Below are 23,826 nucleotides of genomic sequence, written 5' to 3' on the forward strand. Positions count from 1 at the left end.
AGCAAAAATCAAAAGACATTAGCTCACCAGCTTTCAGAAGAGTGAAAATGGAGGGAGAATGGAGAGATTCTGCTGTGCACACTCCAGAAGAAAAAAAAAAGATGCTCAAAACTCACAAAAAACACCAAAATAAACCACCGCTGCCACCAAATGTAAGTCTTGGGCTCGATATAAGGTGGTTGGATCACTCTTCTATCAAAACGAAAGCAGGATGGAGACAGATTATCAACTTGAAGCGCTGTTTATTTACTACTGCACCAGGCACCCGCAGTTAGCGCTCCCAAAACTCTGATGCACTTCCTGTCAACTCACATGTGACATTTTCCACCAATCACAAAGCAGAACAGATATTTATACAAATAAACCAAACATATTATTTTTTCTTTTACTGTTTTATTACTAGGATTTTAACTGCAACCTTACATTATATAATTTTAAAACTATTAAAACATTTTAACTATTTAGTATATTTTGTCAAATAGAAAGCTTACACTATGTTTATTTAGATGTTCCACTTTCAGTCTCCGCACAAGAAGCGCGAGCCTCCGCTCTTTAGGGTGCGCTGTGCACGTGGCTACCGTAAAACACGCTTTAGACGCGCATTTTTCGGTGTAGATAGCGCGACCGAGCTTTTTTTTAAGTGCAGATGACGTGACCGTGGTCAGATAGTAAAGTGCTTTAAAGTACTATAATATTTACTGATATGATGCGTATCGCTGTGGCCTCTACTGAAAGGCAGGTGCCAAAGGATCTAATGGCATGTGCCACGGGAGCTTGCTATAGCCTCTACTGAAAGGCAGGTGCCTAAGGATCTAATGGCATGTGCCACGGGAGCTTGCTATATCCTCTACTGAAAGGCAGGTGCCTATGGATCTAATGGCATGTGCCATGAGAGCTCGCTGTGGCCTCTACTGAAAGGCAGGTGTCTATGAGGGAGACAGTAGTATTGTTACATAATACATGCACATAATACATTAAATCTTTGCCCAAGAACAAAAAAATAAATAAAACAAGGACACAAGCCTGATTTTTTTTAATAAGCATTGAAATATGTTACCTTTACCACAATTGCTCTAATAAATCAAGTTACCACAAACACGTCCATAATAGCCCATTAGCTGTCCATGGAAGTCCAAAACATACGCGTAAACTGCTCAATTTAAATAATAAATCCAAATACCAACTAAGCTGTGAACCACACATTCCCTAAAGTCCTCAAATTAATATGCCCGATCGCGTATAACTGTATGCAAAGCCACTATTTTAGCCACAGGAGCTGTGGCAAGTGTCTTTGCTAAGCGGCATGTATCCGTTTCTGAATGGCAGATGCCGCTAGCGAGCGCAGCTGGCCAGTAGCGTCGTGGCCAGTGCCACTCCTCAAAGACAGGTGCCAGTGGGTGTCACTTCCTGTTGCTAGTTGCCGTTTGAGGATCGAACCCTTACTTCTAGCAAAAGAACGGCTAGTCGGGAGGTATAATAATTGAGGTCCGTGAGGCGCCGAGCTGGCTAACGAACTTAGCCTTTTTTTCAGCAGCTATTCCGAGTCTCCCCGCCTGTGCCACCAGTTTTATACATTTGACCACTCTTACATCGCATCCTCGTTCCATTCATTCACCCACCTGCTGACGTATGAAGACTTCTGCCTTGGACCTGACATGGAAACTCTTGGATTGCCCTTTCCAGCTGAATTTCAATGTTGCGGATACACCAACGCATATCGCACGTCCTTCTCCCGCAGCAATCTTTTCGCTGTGTTGAAGGATTTTCTTTTCTCTGCCAGTTCCCTGGACATATCGGGAAAGAAGGATAGCTTACATCCTTCCCAGTCGAGTGGCCCCTTTTCTCGTGCGGCTCTGAGGACCTTCTCCCTCGCGGCGGATCGCAGCAATATGATGAGAACCATGCGCGGCGGTCTGTCCTCACTCGGCCGTGGAATGAACGAGCGATGCGCCCTCTCAATTTCCAGCTCACTGTCAAGCTCCATGCCCAGGCCCTCCGCAAGGATACCCTGGATGTATTTGACCAGACCACCTCCGCCTTCTCTACCTTCTTTTAGACCCACCAACCTTACATTGTTGCGCCGGCTTCTATTTTCAAGGTCCTCCACCCGCTTCCACAGTATATCAATTGATTTTCCATGTTTCTCCCCGTCACTCGTTAGCTGCGCCGTGGCGTCTTCTACCACCGATATACGGCTCTCCGTCTCCTCAAGCCGCTCCTGAACGGCCTTCACTGAATTTTTAAACTCGTTCGTTGTCTCCTTGATTTTGGATACATCTGAAGCAACTCCCTGAAGGGTAGTATTCATTTTACTGATTTCTGTCAGCAAGTCTTTAGGTTCAGATGAAGTTTGGTGTTCTTGTTGGGAGTCGTTAGGTGGCGGACTCTGTCTGGTCGCCATGCGTGCTGGTGTAGCTCCCTTGAAATATTTTGAGGTCGCCATTTCGTCTCAAATTCAGATCAGGCTTGATCAATTTCGATGTAAGTTTTGTCAGCAGAGTATATAGTAATCAAACTGAACATTTCCGTGCGAAGATTGAGTGGCTGAAGCACCAGATTATTTTGATTTATTAGTGGCCCGACGGAGCTACTCAAAGAGCTGCCATCTTCCTTGACGGTCCCAGTGTTGAATCTATATTTGTGGATCGATTAAGCGCGCTGTTTTGGGGAGGAGTCAACAAAGACGTTCTTTAACCTTCATTCGTTAGTTCGTCCGTTATTCGCTAAGGTTGATCGTTTTCGGGAAACCCATCCCAGATTTCTTATTTTTCTTTTTATGCCTTTTTACTTTTTTCAGTAAGAAGGATTGATTTTATATACATTTTAATGTTTATGCCTCACATAGAAAATGTTTGGTTAAACCTTAAATCTGGTGATGACGGTTTTACCTGTCTTTTTAAGAAAAAATGAGGTTTCAGATATTTTTTTGTTATTCTTTAAAGAGTGTTTTCCTCTAAAAACTTTGATGATTTAAAATAATATTTAGTTCAGGAAGAATTAATAGTAGCCAACCAGACATGGTTGCTAGGCAGATTAATACATTAAAGGCAATCACACATTGGCCCTCAATTTACACTAAAAAGTTATTTTAGATTTATGTTATGTTATTTATGTTGTCTAATGACTATGATTTGTATCAGACATTTTCAGCAATAACCATCTCTGCTAAGGCGTATATAAGAGAAGTTGTGTACTGGGTTTTAAACTGCATTGAAATGCATTGAAAATCTTATTAAATCTTATGAAAATCTTATTTAATACATTAATGTAGACGATCAAAAAGAGCTTTAGTTGTTCCAGAAGCTTTCATAAAATACTAGAAATATTTTGCTTAGGTGTGCATTAATAATAATGTTGCATTAATTTAATATATAGGCTTGCAACCATGCCAAACCAATCAACAAGTGAAACTTAAATGTTTTATTTTTGCAAATAATTTACAGATGATACAGTTTGCTAAAATATATATAGGAACTGAACAAGAGAAATAACTATTAGGCCAACAGATTCTAACAGGACCACCGCAGCTCATTGGTTAAAAATCACTGCCATTAAAACCACTTAACCGCCTAAACTTATGTGGACCATGCCTACACCAGCTTGTAGACACAAATTAAATTCTAACATTAGCCAAATGTTTTTAGACTCAGGTTAACACACAGGAAACAAGTTTACAGAGTATATGGAGTAAACACAGGATATGCACTGACTGCATCATACTAATACAGTATATAGTTTAGGAGGAACTGAATTCTTTGGCTGAAATAAAAAAGGGGTGTTTTATTTTTTTTTGTATTTGCCCTCAAATAACAGCACTAATCAAACTAAATAAAGCAGACATGTTAAGACATTTGATGCATTGTGAAAAGCCTTACAGTAAAAGATAAAAGTTTAAATACAAAAGGCAAAACTTTTATTAGCAAAAAGGTAAAATTACAGCAATTCATAGATTTGCTGGTATTAATAATTGTGTTTTTATTTGGTCAGTTTGGATTTGCATAGCTTACAATAAAAATAAGAACAAAAGAAGAAGAGGATGATTTAATAACCACAGATACTAATAAAAATAGTAAGTAAACTATTTTAAAGGTATATAAATTATTAAATAATGAATGGTAGATCAGGTAGTAATAATAATATAAAATAGTAAAACTGGTGGATGACAAACAATCTAAAATATAAAACTAAGAGAAGTCTAAGGTGCATAAATAAGTTTTCAGATGCCCTTTAAAGGTAGTAATAGGTGATGGCTGATGGATATATATTGATAGAGTTATAGATCTTTGGTGCATAAATACAGAAGACAATGCTCGATGATCTCAACACTCGAACTGGAATTCTGTCAGGAGTTTTGATTTATGCACTAATAAAAGAATATTAAAATCCATTCTAAATAATGTTCTTTCTTTTTTGTGTGAGTTAGAACTGTAGCTGCAGCATTCTGAACAAAACGTAATTTGTAAATCGTACATTCTGGTAATCCAGAGAATAATGCATTACAATAGTCTAATCAAAACAAAGGCGTGGATCAGCTTCTCAGCTGGTCTAATTTACCAGCTTTTTAGCATCTTGTAGTGTAAGAAAATGTTTAATTTTCTAAAATGAAGGCAGTTTTATTAACATTTTTAATGTCATATGTAAAAGTTCAACACAAGTCTATGACCACAACAAGATTATAGCCCCACCCTTTGTAAATGGTAAAAGAGTAAAAAGAGTAGTAAATAGTAATGATGGTTAAATTAGATCATGTGAAATGTCAGGGGACATAATGTGATGTTATGCACAGCATAAGGAGGTATTTAAGCAAAATATTATAATTATGACAAGAGGTAAAGAAAATAAGAAGATATTTGAGAAGTAAATGTTGAGACTAAAGCTTGTGATTTGATTTTAACACTATAATAATTTTATGTTGTAATTGTGGAAACAAAGAAAGAAAGTTAATATGATAAACATTTTGTTTATGAAACTTCTCAGATCCAGGGTGGGCATAATGAGGAAGGGAGAGTCCGGCGTGGGGACTGGTGCGCAATAGGCCCCAGCATGTCCACAGCTGAGATGAAGAAACACTTTTTCTTATACTCTGTATGCAGACACTTGTCATTACTTCCGGAGCTTTCTTATTCTTACTTGTTTTATACATGTACAGTGGTGTAAAAAAGTGTTTGCCCCCTTCCTGATTTCCTGATTTTTTGCATGTTTGTCACACTTAAATGTTTCGGAACATCAAACCAATTTAAATATTAGTCAAAGACAACACAGGTAAACACAAAATGCTATTTTTAAATAAAGATTATTAAAGGAGAAAAAATTCCAAATCTACATGGCCCTGTGTGAAAAAGTGATTGCCCCCTAAACCTAATAGCTGGTCGGGCGACCCCTAGCAGCAACAACTGCAAGCAAGCGTTTGAGAAAACTTGCAATGAGTCTTTTACAGCGTTGTGGAGGACTTTTGGCTCCACTCATCTTTGCAGAATTGTTGTAATTCAGCCACATTGGAGGGTTTTCGAGCATGAACAGCCTTTTTAAGGTCATGCCACAGCATCTCAATCAGATTCAGGTCAGGACTTTGACTAGGCCACTCCAAAGTCTTCATTTTGTTTTTCTTCAGCCATTCAGATGTTGGTGTGTTTTGGATCATTGTCCTGCTGCAGAACCCAAGTTCGTTTCAGCTTGAGGTCACGAACAGATGGTCAGACATTCTCCTTTAGGATCTTTCTGATCCATATTCTGATCCATATTCTGATCCAAGATGGCGGCGCGTGCACACGCTGCGGCTTCTCTCCCCCCCGAGGAAACAGCGTTTTCGTGTTTTTTGTCTCGTAAGTCGCAGTGTTTTTGTACGTCTTTGTCGTGCGTTCACGTCCTGAAACGCACCTACAGCCGTGAGTTTCTGCTTGGAGTCGGCAGAAACTCACTTTTGGAGTTAAACCGCGGACTCCGAGAAGAGTCTGCGGCGTGCTCCGGACACCCGCACCCCCACCGACCCCCACCGCTGCAGCTCGCCCACAATGGAAGCGCCACAGGCGGCAGGCGAGAAGGCAGAAACGGGGTAAGCGCGGGGGTGTCCGAGCGAGGCTAGCGGCTAGTCCACACAAGCCAGCTATCCCCACCGTACTTTTGGCCAATGTACGCTCTCTGGACAATAAACTGGATTACATCCGCTTACTTCAGTCAACTCAGAAGACCGTGAGAGACTGTTGTGTTTATGTTTTCACCAAAACCTGGCTCAACAACAGCGTCCCGGACCACGCCGTTCAGCTGGAGCGGCTAACATGCTAACGGGCGGACCGCGCGCTAGCTGACGGAGGTAAGAGCCGCGGCGGCGGGCTCTGTGTTTACATCAGCGATGCTTGGTGTCGGAACGTTGTTGTGGTCTGTAAACATTGCTCACCGGTAGTGGAACTGATGATTATCAAATGGCGTCCGTTCTATCTACCGAGAGATTTCTCCGCCGTGCTGATCGCTGCTGTTTACATCCCTCCGACCTCCAACAACAGCGTGAGGAGTGAAGCACTGAATGAACTGTACCAGTACATCAATGAACAGCAGACAGCGCACCCAGATGCTTTTCTCATTCTGGCTGGAGATTTCAACCATGCAGACCCAAAGAGTGTGTTTTCTGGACTTTTTAAACACATAGACTTTCCAACCAGGGGAAACAACATATTGGACCAGGTCTTTACTACACACAGAGGAGCCTACCGAGCCTCCCCCCTCCCCCACCTGGGAGCCTCTGATCACCTCACCATTATGCTAATGCCAGCTTACAGACCACTGGTTAAAGTCACCAAACCAGTTCTTAAGCAGGTCCGAGTATGGCCAGAGGGTTCCTCAGAGGCACTTCAGGACTGTTTCAGCACAACAGACTGGAATATGTTCAGAGAGGCTGCCACCCACAACAACTCCACAGACATTCAGGAGTACACAGTAACTGTCTCTGCCTACATCACCAAGTGCACTGATGATGTAACCGACCTCAAGACCGTCACTGTTCGAGCGAATCAGAAACCATGGCTGACAGGAGAGGTCCACAAGCTCCTGAAGGCTAGAAATGCAGCCTTCAGAACAGGTGACCAGGCAGGCCTGAGGTCAGCCAGGGCCAACCTGTCCCGCGGGATCAGGAAAGCTAAGAGGCTGTACTCAAAGAAGATTTCCCAACACTTCAGTGACAGCAGAGAGACACAGAACCTGTGGCAGGGTATCCAGTCTATCACAGGCTATAAACCACATCCACAGACCTGCGACAGTGACACATCTCTGCTGAACGACCTGAATGGGTTCTTCGCAAGGTTCGAGCCACTCAACAACACACCCGCCCAGAAATCCATCCTTCCTCCTGGTGACCAGGTGCTGACGCTGTCCCCAGACAGTGTGAGGAGAGCATTCAGCAGGATCAATGCTCGGAAAGCTCCTGGGTCTGACAACATTCCTGGCCGTGTGCTGAGAGACTGTGCCTGGGAACTCGCAGAGGTTTATACTGACATTTATAACACCTCTCTGAGTCAGGCGGTGGTTCCCACATGCTTCAAAGCCACCACCATCATCCCTGTCCCAAAGAAGGCATCGCCATCCTGTTTCAATGACTATCGTCCAGTTGCACTCACCCCCATCCTCATGAAGTGCTTCGAACGACTAGTCATGCATCACATCAAGTCTTTGCTCAACCCCTCCCTGGACCCCTACCAGTTTGCTTATCGGTCAAATCGCTCGACCGATGATGCCATCTCCACTGTTCTCCACTCAGCCCTCACACACCTAGACAAGAAGAACACCTACGTCAGAATGCTGTTTGTTGACTTCAGCTCAGCATTCAACACAATCGTCCCCCAACAGCTCATACACAAACTGGACAGTCTGGGGCTGAGCACTTCACTGTGCAACTGGCTGTTAGACTTCCTGACTGGAAGACCACAGGCAGTGCGGGTTGGCAGCAGCACATCCAGCATCACCACACTGAACACAGGGTCTCCACAAGGATGTGTGCTGAGCCCCCTTCTGTTCACTCTGCTGACCCACGATTGCACACCAGCACACACCTCCAACCTCTTCGTCAAGTTTGCGGATGACACGACGGTGGTGGGTCTTATCAGCAACAACGATGAGTCACACTACAGGAGCGAGGTGAGCCGCCTGGCCTCCTGGTGCAAACACAACAATCTCTCTCTGAACACAGAGAAGACCAAGGAGATTGTTGTGGACTTCAGGAGAACTCACACACTGCACACCCCTCTGTTCATCAACGGAACTGCTGTGGAGAGGGTGAGCAGCACCAAGTTCCTGGGTGTGCACATCACAGAGGACCTCTCCTGGAGCACCAACTCAGCGTCACTGGCCAGGAAGGCAAATCAGCGTCTCTACTTTCTCCGCAAGCTGAGAAGAGCTGGAGCCCCCACCCCCATCATGACCACCTTCTACAGAGGGGCCATTGAGAGCATACTGACCAGCTGTTTCACAGTGTGGTAGGGGGCCTGCACAGCATCCTGCCGCAGGACCCTCCAGCGCATCGTGAGAGCAGCTTGTGATGGAAGGTGTTTATTGAAATGATTCATAATCAATGACGTGTGATGATTCATAAACAATGACGACTATTAATGATATTACTTTTTGTTCTATGCGATGATAATGTGTACTGTGAACATTCTACCCTCAGTGAGCTTTTTTGAAATGCTGAGTAAGAGTTTTCTCTATCTGGCGCCAGCAGTGTGTGTCTATGTGTATGTGTTAAGGAATGCACGTCACAGTTGTTCTACAAATTCTGGCGCCAGGGTCATCTTCCTTTCTGCTTGCAATGTTTTGAGAACCAGCCTGATATGCCCACTAAGGGATTATGTCATACCATCTGTCAGAAGAAGTTGACGTGTCACAATGGTGGCACTGTGCCCATAATTGGGAAGCAAGATAGTAAGGGTGGGGTATAAAGAGAGCGTGGCACTCTTGCAAGGCGGGAGTTCACTCTGTATTCATTACGTGTGGCTTCTCAATAAATCTTGTTACTCATTCTGATCAAGACTCAGAGACTCTGAATATTTCTTTCTTCCTGTCATTATTTTCCACCACAATTTGGCGTCACGGAACAGGATGAGCATGGTCTTGCGGCGGAGGGGGAGAGACTAGCACCTGCCGAGGACGCTCTCCAGCAAAACAGCTGGGCCCCAGAAGCAAGGGAAAATTCCACAGAATAAAGGACAAGTACCGCGGGGGTAAGTGCGGCCTCTCCCCCCCATTCGCAAATCCAGGCCTCATCGACAAACATTGGTGGTGAGTGACAGGTTAACTAATTTACTCATTAAGGAAATTTTAAATGTAAACAATTGTTCTTAAATTAATTTACTCCCCTCCATCCTTCCTTCAGCACTCCGCCCTGGACAGTGTATAGTTACATGACGGTGTACAAGACTAGCCTGGTCATAGCGAGGCCTTTATTGATGTATGTAAATATATCTTTGAAGTTAAAGAGAAGACTAGCCTGGTCATAGCGAGGCCTCTATTGATAGACGTGTCATTAGAGTAATAGGTCCCGGGACCGTGGGGAGGAGTGCATAAATAATACTATAATAGTACAGGGTACTGATTGTGTATTAAGCAGGGATAGAAGAAGGAAGGTGAGACGTGATTATTGGGGCTAAATTACTCTGAGTCATTAAAATCGAATGAGAGAACAAAATGGGATCCCAAGTAACTAAAGAATTGAAACTTAATCCAAAAATTCATGATGCAGCTCTTTTCAATCAAATGAGCCAAGACTATATGTGTATGTCTGTGCGTGTGTGTGTTTATGTAGTGTTGTTCAAAGGTTTGGAATCATTAGCATATAAACCCAATATACATATATTAAAGTAGGGCAGAATATTGAGCCATGCTGGTACTGTTCAATGTAACACGTTTCATTATCTTTGTGGAGAATGCTGTAGAATTCTGAGGATGGCAGTTTAGACTGCTTCATGGTTAAATAGTAGTGATGAGTTTTGTACAAATGTCCACATTGTGAAAGTCATCCCTGATTGAAACAGAAAAGAGATGAGGATTCCAGGCTTTTGAGACAGTGTGTGTGTGTTTCTGTGTGTGTTGAATGAAGCAGTGAGAGAGATAGACAAAACATCTCTTCTCTGCTATCTTCTATCACATTTGGTGTGTGTGTGTGTGTGTGTGTGTCTGTGCGTGTGTGAAAGTGTGTATGTTTCTAACATTTGTCTAACTCTGATATTCTATAAGCTAATCTAATGATGAATATAATGTGTGTGTGGCTGTGTCAGAATCGCTCCCTATTCCAGAAATAGTGCACTATATAGTGTATAAACCATTTTTGGAGTACTGTTTAAAACCCCAGCAGTACATTCTATTCCCTATATAGTTCACTATGGAAAACCTAATGCATCACAAAATTTAGAGATTTCAAAATATACTATAATGCAATGCAGTGCTGTTGTATCAGACGTCCTCAGAGCAGGACAAACATGGTTTATTGTTTGGTTGTTCCATAATTCGTTTAGTAAATAGAAAATGCTACATAGTGAAAGAGTTAATGAGTGAGCCATTCTGAACACAGCTTCTGTCTTCATGTGGTTTAGGCCTTTTCTATTATTATTCTTTTTTTTATTGAGACTGATTTCAGCTCAGTCTCAGCTGAATGAGATTTAAAGAATACACATATCTAATTTCTCTAGTGGTTCTCATGTATCTCAGTTTATGCTGATCTTTTGATTCTCTTAATGAGGATGGTAGATTTTAGAAACCAGTAAGGAAAGATCTTACTTTCTTTGGAAAGCTTTAATTTGACAAACTTAATATTGTATCTATTACGAGCTGCAGTGAATTGGGTCTCTCTTTCTGACTTTTAAACAAGGAGACATCAGATGTTTTTTAAAAAAAATAAAAATAAAAAATGGAGCTTTTTGTTTTGCTTTCCATATGTTTTCTATTTCTCGCAATGAAGAACTTGCTTGCATATTCTTAGCTATATTTTGAGTCCCCATCAGAGCACAACAATATAATGTTAATGTTTATACAGTTTAGAAATATCAAGCATTGTTTGGCTGGAAATAATTTTTGTTTTAGTTATTTCATGAGGCTAAACAATTTTTAACCATGTTAGAATTCCTTTCAGGATTTCTTTTTTATTATTATTTTTTTCTTTTAAGGTTTTTTTGGAGGGATTTTTCTCTTTTGACTGAATGTTGCTCAGTGCTGTTTTCTGGGTGTTTGAGAAGGCGGGGGTGGTGCTCATCACAGGAGTTTTGATCCTCAGAGACAGGGTACTCTGCAACAGTACTGTGAACATCATCTGAACCAGAGCACTTCATGAGGAGAGTCTCAGATGAGAGACTGTGTTTGGTCCAGCTGTCGGTCGATGGCTGGACTGCGTCTTCACCGGACCTGCTGTGATTGAAATGTTACAGCACTGGTCCAGGAAACTGGTTTCAGATCTGGAAGAACTGAGCGATCAGAGACCGCTTCAGACAGCACCTGCTCAACCATCAACACCACCCACCCCCAGCAGCCAATCAGCCCAGTGGATCCACCCCTCAGCCTGAGCCAGCAACAGAGACGTGAGACCAGATTTTTTATTTTTATGCCTGTTTACTTTTTTCCATTAAAAGGAGTGATTTTATTTAATTTTTGATGTTTATGCCTCATGTAGAAAATGTTTGGTTAAACTTTAAATCTGGTGGTGACTCAAATTATGACTGTTTTACCTTTCTTTTTAAGGAAAAAAAAAAAAAGGGAGGTTTTAGCTTTTTTTTGTTTCTCTTTTAAATAGTGTTTCTCATCAAAAACTTTGATGAATTAAAAATAATATCTAGTTCAGGAAAAAATCTTTAATTTCATTGTAAACAGCAGCCAAACATGGTTGCTGGGCAGATTAATACATTAGAGGCCTATCACACATTGGCCCTCAATTTTCACTGGAAAGTTTTTTTTTTAGGTTTACATTATGTAATTTATGTTGCCTAATGACTATGATTTGTATAAAACATTTTTAATAACAATCATCTCCATTAAGGCTTATGTAAGGGAAGTTGTTTACTGGCTTTTGACAAAATTAATACATATAAACTCAGATGTAGTTGTAACTAGCTAAAGTAACCAAGCATGCTGGCTTAAATAAAAATCAACCATTTAAAATCTTATTAATACATCAATGTAGACTATCAACTACAAAAAGAGCTTTGCTTGCTCCAAAAGTTTTTAAAATATATATATATATAGGGTAAGATAGAAATCTTTCTCTTATATGTGCATTAATATTAATGCTAAATTAATTCAATATATATAATAATAACTAGCTTGCTAAACCACCAGCTAACAGTCTTGCAACTATGCCAAACAAGTGAAACTTAAATATGTTTTTATTTTTTGCAATTAATTTACAGGTAGCACAGTTCGCAAAAATATATATTGGAACTGAACAAGGAAAATAAATATTAGGCCAATAACTTCAAACAGGACCACTGCAGCTCATAGCTTCAAAATCACTGTCATAGGAACTAGTTAGTCTAAACTTAGGTGGACCATGCCTACAACAGCTTGTGGACACAACTCCACACACATTAAAATTCTAACATCAGCCAAATGTTTTTAGACTCAGGTTAACAGATGGAAAATAAGTTTACGAAGGATATAGAGGAAATGCACTGACTGCATCATACTCATCAGTGTTTTGGAAGAACTGAACTCTCTACTCAATAACTAAAATAAAAAGGGGGTGTTTTATGCTCTTTGTGTGTTCGCCCTCAAATAACAGCACTAATCAGACTAAATATTCTGAACAATGCTTTAAGGATTTCTGAGTATGTGTAAAGTTGAGGATTGTTTGTCTACAGATTGGCATTAAGAATTTTGGCACATAACAAACTATTTTAAAATAAATAAAACTAAGATTAATCTGAAGTGCACAAATAAGTTTTAGATGTGCTTCAAAGGAAGAACTGGGTGATCCCTGATGGATATAAACTGATAGAGAGTTACAAATCTTTGGTGCATAAATACAGAATGCAACGCTAAATGTTCTCAACAAATGAGCTGGAATTGTCGATCTGTCAGGAGTCCTGATATATACTTAGCTGCTAAGCAGTTAAGAGATTTTTACACTTTTTACACTAAATGAATATTAAAATCCAATCTAAATAATCTTCTCTCTTTTTTATGTGTGTGAGTTAGAACTGTAGCTGCAGCATTTTGACCACGATGTAATTTGTAAATTGTGGAGAATAATAATTGTAATCCAGAGAATAATGCATTACAATACCCTAATCAAAACAAAGGTGTAGATCAGCTTCTCAGCATCTAGTGTAACAAAATGTCTAATTAATGTATAAAAAATATATACATTATTGTGGTTGAAGATTAAATTAGACAATGTGAAAGGTTAAAAGAAAATAAGAAGGCATTTGATAAATAAATGTTGAGACTATGTATTCTATAGTCCAGAGCGAAAACAGTGACAATGTTGAAAAACATTGACTTGATTTTAACACTTTTAAACTTCATGTTGTAATTCTGGGAAAAAAAAAAAAAAAAAAGAGAAAGTTAATGTAGTAAAATTTGTTTATGAATCTTCTCAGATCCATGGTGGGCATGACGAGGCAGGGAGAGTCCGGCGTGGGGACTGGTGTGCAATAGGCCCCAGCATGTCCACAGCTGAGATGAAGAAACACTTGTTCTCATACTCTGTATGCGGACACTTGTCATTACTCCCGGGGCTTCTTAGGCGTTATGTAGACCATCATGGAATCTTGGATGATTCCATTTGGTCTAGAAGGGGGGAGTGAAGGGTGTGATTGGAGATAACCACACCTTTACACTCTTATTCTTAAATGTTTTATACATTTATATATACAGTTATTATTTTTACTGTTCACTTTATAATTCACTTAATAACCTTATGATCTCTGCTCTCTTTTTAACTGTCACGGCGACACAAGGCTTTGGAGGTTGTTTTTACTTTTTCAGGAATCAGGAAGGTCAGAGTGTTTTCATCAACAATAAGAGCTGTGAGGAGAACGTGACCCTGAGTGGCAGAGAAGCTTCACTGCTGTTCTGCTGTTCTGGGACCAGTGCATATGAACTAGGAGACAACAAGTTATCTGAGTGAAGTGCTGGAAACCTCTCCTCAGATAGCCAGAAGATCTTTCCATCCACTCTTTTCCTCTGTCTCATCTTCTCACAGACTTTAGGACACTTAAGGACTGTCTGCTGTGTTCATGAAGGACACAGTGCTGAACAACATCATGATAAGAACTTGTTGCTCAGACAGGCTGGAGCTAATCACGTCATTAAAACTGGACAACATGCTGTTAACTGGACTCTGCTGACGTAATCATATTGATAAGTTCTGTACAATCACATGTCATTTGCAAAATGTATAACTGCTTGGATGAAGTATGAGGAATTCTCTCTGGCCCTCGACTGGCTTTAGTTTATTTCTTTCTTTCTCTCTCTCTCTCTCTCGCGCGCGAATGTGTTGACCTATCGAGATTTTATTTGTTGATGTACTTTTACTCTTTTCTAATATATATCTATTAATTTTTTGTTCCGCCATATGCAGAAGAAAGGCCAGTTCCTGCAAGTTACAGTAGATACAATAGAGTTAGATACTGCATTTGGGCTAGACCGTTTGTTTAATGAAGGTAAAGAAAATTAGCTGTAAAAAGAAAATTTCATTATTGATTCAGAATCAAAGGGGGGAATGTGATGGAAGGTGTTTATTGAAATGATTCATAATCAATGACGTGTGATGATTCATAAACAATGACGACTATTAATGATATTACTTTTTGTTCTATGCGATGATAATGTGTACTGTGAACATTCTACCCTCAGTGAGCTTTTTTGAAATGCTGAGTAAGAGTTTTCTCTATCTGGCGCCAGCAGTGTGTGTCTATGTGTATGTGTTAAGGAATGCACGTCACAGTTGTTCTACAAATTCTGGCGCCAGGGTCATCTTCCTTTCTGCTTGCAATGTTTTGAGAACCAGCCTGATATGCCCACTAAGGGATTATGTCATACCATCTGTCAGAAGAAGTTGACGTGTCACAATGGTGGCACTGTGCCCATAATTGGGAAGCAAGATAGTAAGGGTGGGGTATAAAGAGAGCGTGGCACTCTTGCAAGGCGGGAGTTCACTCTGTATTCATTACGTGTGTCTTCTCAATAAATCTTGTTACTCATTCTGATCAAGACTCAGAGACTCTGAATATTTCTTTCTTCCTGTCATTATTTTCCACCACAAGCTGAGAAGATTGTTGGCACCTCTCTCCCCTCCCTTCAGGACTTGTACAGCTCCCGCCTCACACGGAAAGCCCTCCGTCTGGCAGGAGATCCCTCTCACCCACTACACAGCTTCTTCATCCTGCTGCCATCAGGGAGGAGACTGCGGAGTCTCGGGGCGAGGACCAGCAGACTGCGAGACAGCCCCATCCATCAGGCTGTGAGGATGCTGAACTCTCTTCCTGCTCTACCCCCCATCCCAATCCTGCCCCCAGCACACACTCACTCAGCATCCTGACCCCCCCACTAATAAAGTACTGAAACTCTGCACTACAATGCACAAAGTACTGGTCCCTTCCAAACGGACTTGCACTACACAACACCTGCACTACTGATATACTTGCACTGTCAATACGCACTTTAATTCCACTTAATTAAACTGTGAACTTTAAGGACTTACGCACCTATTCACTTTACCAGCCTTAAGCTATATACCATATACCGTATTTGCACTACTGTTATTTACTATTTTTACTGTCATTCCATCTCAATCACCATCAATATTGCACTATTGTCTTACGTATGTTTATTGTGTCTTGCTGTATTGAACATATAGTGTCTCCCACTCTTTTATATTATAATTATATATCTATTTTTTCTTATTTACTTATATTTATATATCTATTCCTCCCCCACACCACTGCACCTTGTTTTTGTCTCATGTATGTCTATTTGTGTCCCTGCTGTATTGTACACATAGTGTCTCCCATTCTCCTTTATTATATCTATTATCTGTACTTGCTGTGAAATTGGGAAGGAGAGTAACGTAATTTCAATTCTCTGTATGTCCTGTACATATGCAGTATTGACAATAAAACTACTTGACTTGACTTGACTTTTGGTAGACAGCAGAATTCATCACAGCAAGTCCTTCAGGCCCTGATGCAGCAAAACAGCCCCAGACCACCACACTACCACCACCATGTTTTACTGTTGGTATAATGTTCTTTTTCTGGAAAGCAGTTTCTTTTATGCCAGATGTACTGGGATACACACCTTCCGAAGAGTTCAACTTTTGTCCACATAATGTTTTCCCAAAAGTCTTGGGGATCATCAAGATGTGTTCTGGAAAAATTGAGACGAGCTGTAATGTTCTTTTTTCTAGGAACTCTGCCATGTAGGCCATTTTTGCACATTCTCTTTCTGATGGTGGAGGCATGAACACTGACCTTAACTGAGGCAAGTGAGGTCTGCAGTTCTTTGGATGTTGTTGTGGGTTCTTTTGTGACTTTTTGGATGAGTCGTCGCTGCGCTCTTGCGGTAATTTGGGGCGGCCGGCCACTCCTGAGAAAGATCACCACTGTTCCATGTCTTCGCCATTTGTGGACAATGGCTCTCACTGTGGTTCGCTGGATTCCCAAAGCTTTGGAAATGGCTTTATTACCCTTTCCAGACTGATAGATATCAATTACCTTCTTTCTCAATTGTTCCTGAATTTCTTTGGATCTCAGCATGATGTGTAGCTTTTAAGGACGACATTGACTTCACTTTTTCAGGCAGGTCCTATTTACAGGGTTCATACACCTTTTACAAAATAAAATTCAAGCACTTTTAAGGCCTATTTTCAAGTTTTTCCAGCACCTTTCGGCTGTGATAAATTAATGATAACGGTATTATCTAAAAACTGTGATTCAGCGATATTCAATATATCACAAAACTATTCTCCACAAAAAATACTTCTAAGTAAGTAAATAGAAGGAATTATGGATTTATTGGTGTCAGTTTTACACAATTTAAATACCAAATAATTTTTACCATATGTTTACCCTATTCATTTAATTTATCAGTTACTGTAATATGTCAAATTTGGGGGTGAGTTGAGAGCATTTATACATACATTCACTCAAAATTATTGATTTGCTTTTTGTCACACAGCAAGAGATGGTATTATGTTTATTTGAACACAATCAGAATTGTGTTTGGTAATTGCAGAAGGAGAAGAAATTAAATTAAAAGTTTTATGATTCAAAATGTATCACCTGCCTGTAGAGTTTGCTTGCTATCCAACTTGATTGGGTCAATAATGAAACTGAGACACAAAAAATCACTAGGCAAATAACTTGCAATATTTTTTTTACTGAAAATGTAGAGGTGGGTTGAATTTTTACTTTCTGGACCTGGGTTACCCACCTGTAGTATTTTCCTGATAATTATTTTTTTTCCCCGGGTACATTGTACAATCTGGACTTACATTGTTTGCTTGAGGGTTACAACTGTATAAAAAAGTAATATATATACATATATATATATATATATATATATATATATATATATATATATATATATATATATATATATATATATGTATATATATATATATATATACACACATACATATTTTTTTTCAACTGTTAAACATACACAAGGGTAGTATGGTTTGACACTGTCAACGATCATACTTGTCAAGTTTTGGATTTATGAATAAGGGAAATTTTCCGCCGCCCGCTTCGAGCCATCCAACTAGCCCAACCGAGGTTCAGTATCCCTTATATTTTGAGACAAGTTTACAAGAAATATAAAATAACCACCTGTTACAGACTACAATTAGATTATCAGAATGTAATAGGTCTACGTTTGTTGACACTGAAATGCTGTGGATATTCTTATATTCCTACTACTTATAATACAGCCTAAATAAAACCTTTTCTAGATATTTACATTAAATCTTCACTTTTTTGGCAGGAATGCACTCTGTTATATTATAAATATATATCTATATATTAATAATATTAATACTTCAATCCAGTCCTGATCAGTTCAGATAATTTCAGTCCTCTCCACATTTTTTCTCTCTCCAGCTCAACCATCTATTTTACCCCTTCTAAATAGTAAATTACACCAAATTACACTAACAAGCCCTAAAACTAGCCCTCAACTATTAAAAAAAATATTTCTAACATTCACAACACATATATAAAAAATAACTAGCATTTCTTTTGCAACATTCTTTCTCTTTATACTTTTCTCAAATTTGCTTAAACATTGGCACACTATTGACTAAGTTGCTGTATAGTTGCTCAAAACATATAATTACCTGGAACCCCTCTATTTACTCAGGACATGAGGTCTTACTGTGGTGTTACTGTGAACTACAAATGAACAGAAGTCACGTTGCATATTCTACTGCATATTCTAGATCTGTCTCTGTTTGAAGGCACTTAATGAAGTAAGTGGTGATATGATGTGTCTAATGCACTGCTGGATATACATAATGATTGATCTATGGTCGATAGGGAGCTAAGGGATTTTAACAGGTAAACTCAGTAAAGGACTGTTTGTTAGCCGACTAGTTGTATCCGCTGGAAAACACAATTTTATGGCAGTGATCAAGGTTCCCCACACTGACTTTCCTCCGCGCTCCTTAAAACCAGCAAGCTGATTGGCTGTTTCTCCTAAAAGGCGGGACTTTCTTCTTGAACCGGCACCACGATTGGTTCAGAAACACACAACGGTCAGTCGCCTCAATAATAAAGTTTTTAATTTTTTAATATAATACGGGAAATTTACGGGGAAAATACTAATACGGGAGGACGGCGGGAAAGAGGAGTAAAATACGGTAGTTTCCCGGCCAAAACGGGAGACTTGACAGGTATGTCAACGCTGCGTCAGCGTGCTCCGAGCCCCGGTGCTGTTTGCCTGGATTCAGTGTCTGGAACGACCCGCTCGGCAACACTGTTTACCAGGCTTTGGCTTTTAGCATTGCTATCTCCAGCCGGAGATCAGCTCGTTCCACGGCGCTGAAGCGGCTCCAACAGCGGCTCGTTGGAGGACGGTAACACCGCGTTAACAGTGCCCGTCTAGCCTTATAGTAAATTGTATGTGTAACCACGGATTATTATTATTTAGATAAATCTAAAGCTTGGCTTTTAGCGTAGCTAGCTAACTCTCCTGCTGTCCCTGTTTTAAAAAAACAGAGCCGGGTCCTTGTGAGCCAACTCCTCTTGGATTACAAGAAAGAAGCGGACTTTGTAGTCACACATACGTGGAGGCGCGAGCGAAGCCTTTTTATTTTATGCTCTGCTATTTTTTTAAGCAAATTTATTTAGTCAGATAGTTTATTTGTTGTAAAGTAAATGCAGTTACAATTTCAAGCACTTTTTCCAAAATTCCAGCACTTTCCAGGCCTGGAAAACAGAACGTTAAATTTTTTTTCAGAAAGTAAGGAAATGTCCTGGTTTTTAAATCACATGTTATGTCTGATATCACATGTCAATTTCATGTAGTCCTGGTAGTACACAAAATAAAAGCCCTGTAAATTATAAAAATGATGTTATTTTAATAGTAATAATACTAATAATAATAATACTAATAATACTACTACGACTAATAATAATAATACTTGTATGTGTCACTCACTTAATAACAGGGCATTATAATGTGTCATTTCAAAATAAAGGCCCTTTAAATTATAACAATATTTTATTTTAACACAATGTTTAGACTGTTCTTAAAAGGAATCTGTCTGATATCACAGGTCAATTTCATATAGTCCTGATAGTACACCACGTGTATTTGTCACTCACTTAATATCAGAACATTTTGATGTGTCATTTCAAAATAAAGGCCCTTTAAATTATAACAATATTTTATTTTAACACAAGTTTTGACTGTTATTAAAAGGAATCTGTCTGATATCACAGGTCAATTTCATATAGTCCTGATAGAACACCACTTGTATGTTTCACTCACTTAAAATCAGAAAAATTTGATGTGTCATTTCAAAATAACGGCCTTTTAAATTATAACAATATTTTTATTTTAACACAAGTTTTGACTGTCATTAAAAGGAATCTATCTGATATCACAGGTCAATTTCATATAGTCCTGAGAGTACACCACTTATATTTGTCACTCACTTAATATCAGAACATTTTGATGTGTCATTTCAAAATAAAGGCCCTTTAAATTGTAACATTTATGTAATTTTACACAATGTTTAGACTGTTATAAAAAAATCTGTCTGATATCACAGTTCAATTTCATATAGTCCTGATAGTACACCACTTGTTTGTGTCACACACGTAATAACAGAACATTTTGATGTGTCATTTCGAAATAAAGGCCCTTTAAATTATAATAATATATTATTTTAACCCAACGTTTAGACTGTTATTAAAATGAATCTGTCTGATATCACAGTTCAATTTCATATAATCCTGATAGTACACTACTTGTATTTGTCACCCACTTAATAACAAAACATTTTGATGTGTCAATTTAAAATAAAGGCCCTTTAAATTGTAACAATCTTTTATTTTAACACTAGGTTTAGACTGCTATTAAGATAAATCTGTCTATCACATTTCAATTTCAAGTGGTGTACTATCAGGACTATATGAAATTGACCTGTGATATCAGACAGATTCTTTTTAATAACAGTCTAAACATTGTGTAAAATTACATAAATGTTACAATTTAAAGGGCCTTTATTTTGAAATGACACATCAAAATGTTCTGATTTTAAGTGAGTGAAACATACAAGTGGTGTACTATCAGGACTATATGATATTGACCTGTGATATCAGAAGAATCCTTTTAATAACAGTCTAAACATTGTGTTGAAATAAAATATTGTAATAATTTAAAGGGCCTTTATTTTGAAATGACACATCAAAATGTTCTGATTTTAAGTGAGTGACACATACAAGTATTATTAGTAGTAGTAGTAGTATTATTAGTAGTATTATTATTAGTATTAGTATTATTATTATTATTTAATTAACATAATTGTTATAATTTACAGGGCTTTTATTTTGTGTACTACCAGGACTACATGAAATATCAGACATAACATGTGATATCATGTGGATTCCTTTTAATACTCCACTCCATTAAGGGGGGGGGGGACTTTTATTTTGAAATGTGTTCCTTCTCACGCTTGCCGCAATGTTGCAGTGTATGCGCGCTCTAAGAAACAGCGTGGGGGCTAGTTTGACCAAGCGTTTTGAAGTGGGGGCTGGCTTGACCGCAGTCTCACCCTTCCGGTGCAGTCTCACAGTAAGAGCACACACACAACGCTCCACCCTTTGAGTAAAGTATTGGGAACCTCTCCTCAGATAGCCAGTGCATGCCTGTTCTACACGGCGTCATACACAGTCATACACAGGCCAGAAGATCTTTCTATTGTGGTGTCTTCTCTTGATGGATGGTTCTTGAAGAAATGAGACTTAACACACTGTCTTCTATTTTATCAATCAGGTTAAGTTTATTATAACAGAATTTCAGAAATGACAGTGGAGAGAGTGGAAGTTCCTGATTCTTGGGTGTCTGAAGATTCTCTCCCCCTCTCTTTGTGTTACAGGGTTTTTTTATACGAATGCATATCACATTTCTTTACCATAAAAGGACATATGTATGTTTCAGGCAAAGGAAAAATAGGAAACAGATGTGGGGTGTTTTCATTTCTTGGCCCAGGTTCCAACGAACCCCTTCACTCCAGGCAAACTCAGTGACCCCCTCGTACAGACAGACAGACTCCTTACACATTTTCATATGAATACAGCGTTTTTACCAGTTTAATACACCACACTATCCACTCTTTTCTTCTGTTTTTTCTTCTCAGAGACTTTAGGACACTCAAGGACTGTTTCAAACACAAGCACTGTTTGCTACGTTCACGAAGGACACAGATCTGAACAACACCATGATGTTGTTGCTCAGACAGGCTGGAGCAGATCACATCATCAAAACTGGACAACAAGCTAAAGTAATCATATTGATAGATTTTTTTCAATTGCATTGAATCCTCTTAATTATATGTCATTTGCATAAACGTATAACTGTTTGGATGAAGTCTGTGTTAGGTTAGGGGAGGAGACGCCCAAGGGTCCTCACTCCCTCGACTGGCTTTCTCTCTTTCTATAATTATACTATGTGTTGACTTGTTTATGTACTTTTTTACTCTTTTCTAATGTATCTATTCATTTAAGTTTCTTTTATATATCTGTGATGCTGAAACTTTTTTTCCAGTAAACTTTAATATTTTAAATTCTAAACTTTACTGACTCAATGGTAATCTTTTTTTTAATGCTCTGGGATTTCTCATATACAAGTTTTATCTTTATCTTCATGTCATGCTGTGGTAAATTACCCTACAATAACCCCTTGAACTTTGTCACATTTTGTCACCTTACAACCACAAACTTAAATGTATTTCATAGAGATTTAAAGTGATACGCCAACAAAAAGTAGCACATAATTTTGAAGTGAAATGAAAATATTATTTTCAAACTTAAAAATAAAAAATCTGAAAAGACTGATGTGAAATAGTATTTAGCCCCCTTTACTATGAACCCCCTAAATAAATTCCAGTGCAGTCAATTGCCTTCGGAAGTCCCTGAATTAGTTAACAGAGTGCAGCTGTGTGTAATTTAGTCTCAGTATAAATACAGCTGTTCTGTGGAGGCCTCAGTGGTTTATTAGAGAACACTACTGAACAAACAGCATCATGAAGACCAATTGACTCACCAGACAGGTCAGATATAAAGTTGAGTTAGGTTATAAACACATATCCCAAGCTTTAAACATCCCAAGGAGAACTAGTATTTCTCTCAAGGCATGCATAAATACATCCTTTATCAGGTAAGCAAGGGTCACAAATTTGAACTGTCTGATAGAAGTCAGTAGACCTTTGTCAGTAGTCCTGTGTGTTTGAGGCAGCCATGTGCTCAAGAACATCAGAACGTAAAGAACCTCTTAAACAAAAAGAAGAGGGCATTTAAAGACAATAATCAGGAGGAGCTTAATAATGTTTAGCAGGAACTCAATTCCTGCTTAAAGGAGGCGAAGGAGACCTACAGGAAGAAGGTTAAACAGAAGTTACATTATAACAACATGAAGGAAGTCTGGGACAGTATGAGGACAATCACAGAATACAAGCCAAGGAGTGATAGTGCAACAGTTGGTGGTGTGGAGAGAGCGAACGAACGAACTCAACCTCTTCTATAACCGGTTTGACTGCCCTGTTTCACCCTCCCCTGCCTCTGTCTGCCCTGCCATCACAGCAACCTCAGCCTCTGCCCCACAGGACACCTCCCTCCCTCTTCTCAGTGCTGCTAAGGTCTCCCTCACACAGACCCCGCACCTCCCCCTACTCTTCTCTGCAGACCAGTCACAGGAGTGCTAAGAAGACTCTCCTCAAGGAAAACAGCTGGATCTGACAAGGTGAGCCAGAGACTTCTGATAGCTTGCGCCTTTGAACTTGGATTACCCTTGTCGAACATCTTTAACATGAGCTTTCAGTTGGGGGAGGATTCCTACGCTGTGAAAAACTTCATGCCTGGTCCCTGTTCCCAAGAAATCTTGTCCCAATGAGCTCAATGACTTCTGGCCGGTAGCTTTGACCTCCACCATTATGAAGACCATGGAACGACTGCTTCTCCCTCTTCTCAGACCCCAGGTACAGCATGCACTGGACCCTCTCCAGTTTGCATATCGTGAGAAGATTGGTGTTGAGGATGCCGTCATCTCCCTCGTCCACCGAATGTATTCTCATCTGGACAGGGGGAGTAGTGCTGTGAGAATCATGTTTTTTGATTTCTCCAGTGCTTTTAATAC

Source organism: Astyanax mexicanus, chromosome 12, assembly GCF_023375975.1.
Source record: "Astyanax mexicanus isolate ESR-SI-001 chromosome 12, AstMex3_surface, whole genome shotgun sequence".
Classification (NCBI taxonomy): domain Eukaryota; kingdom Metazoa; phylum Chordata; class Actinopteri; order Characiformes; family Acestrorhamphidae; genus Astyanax; species Astyanax mexicanus.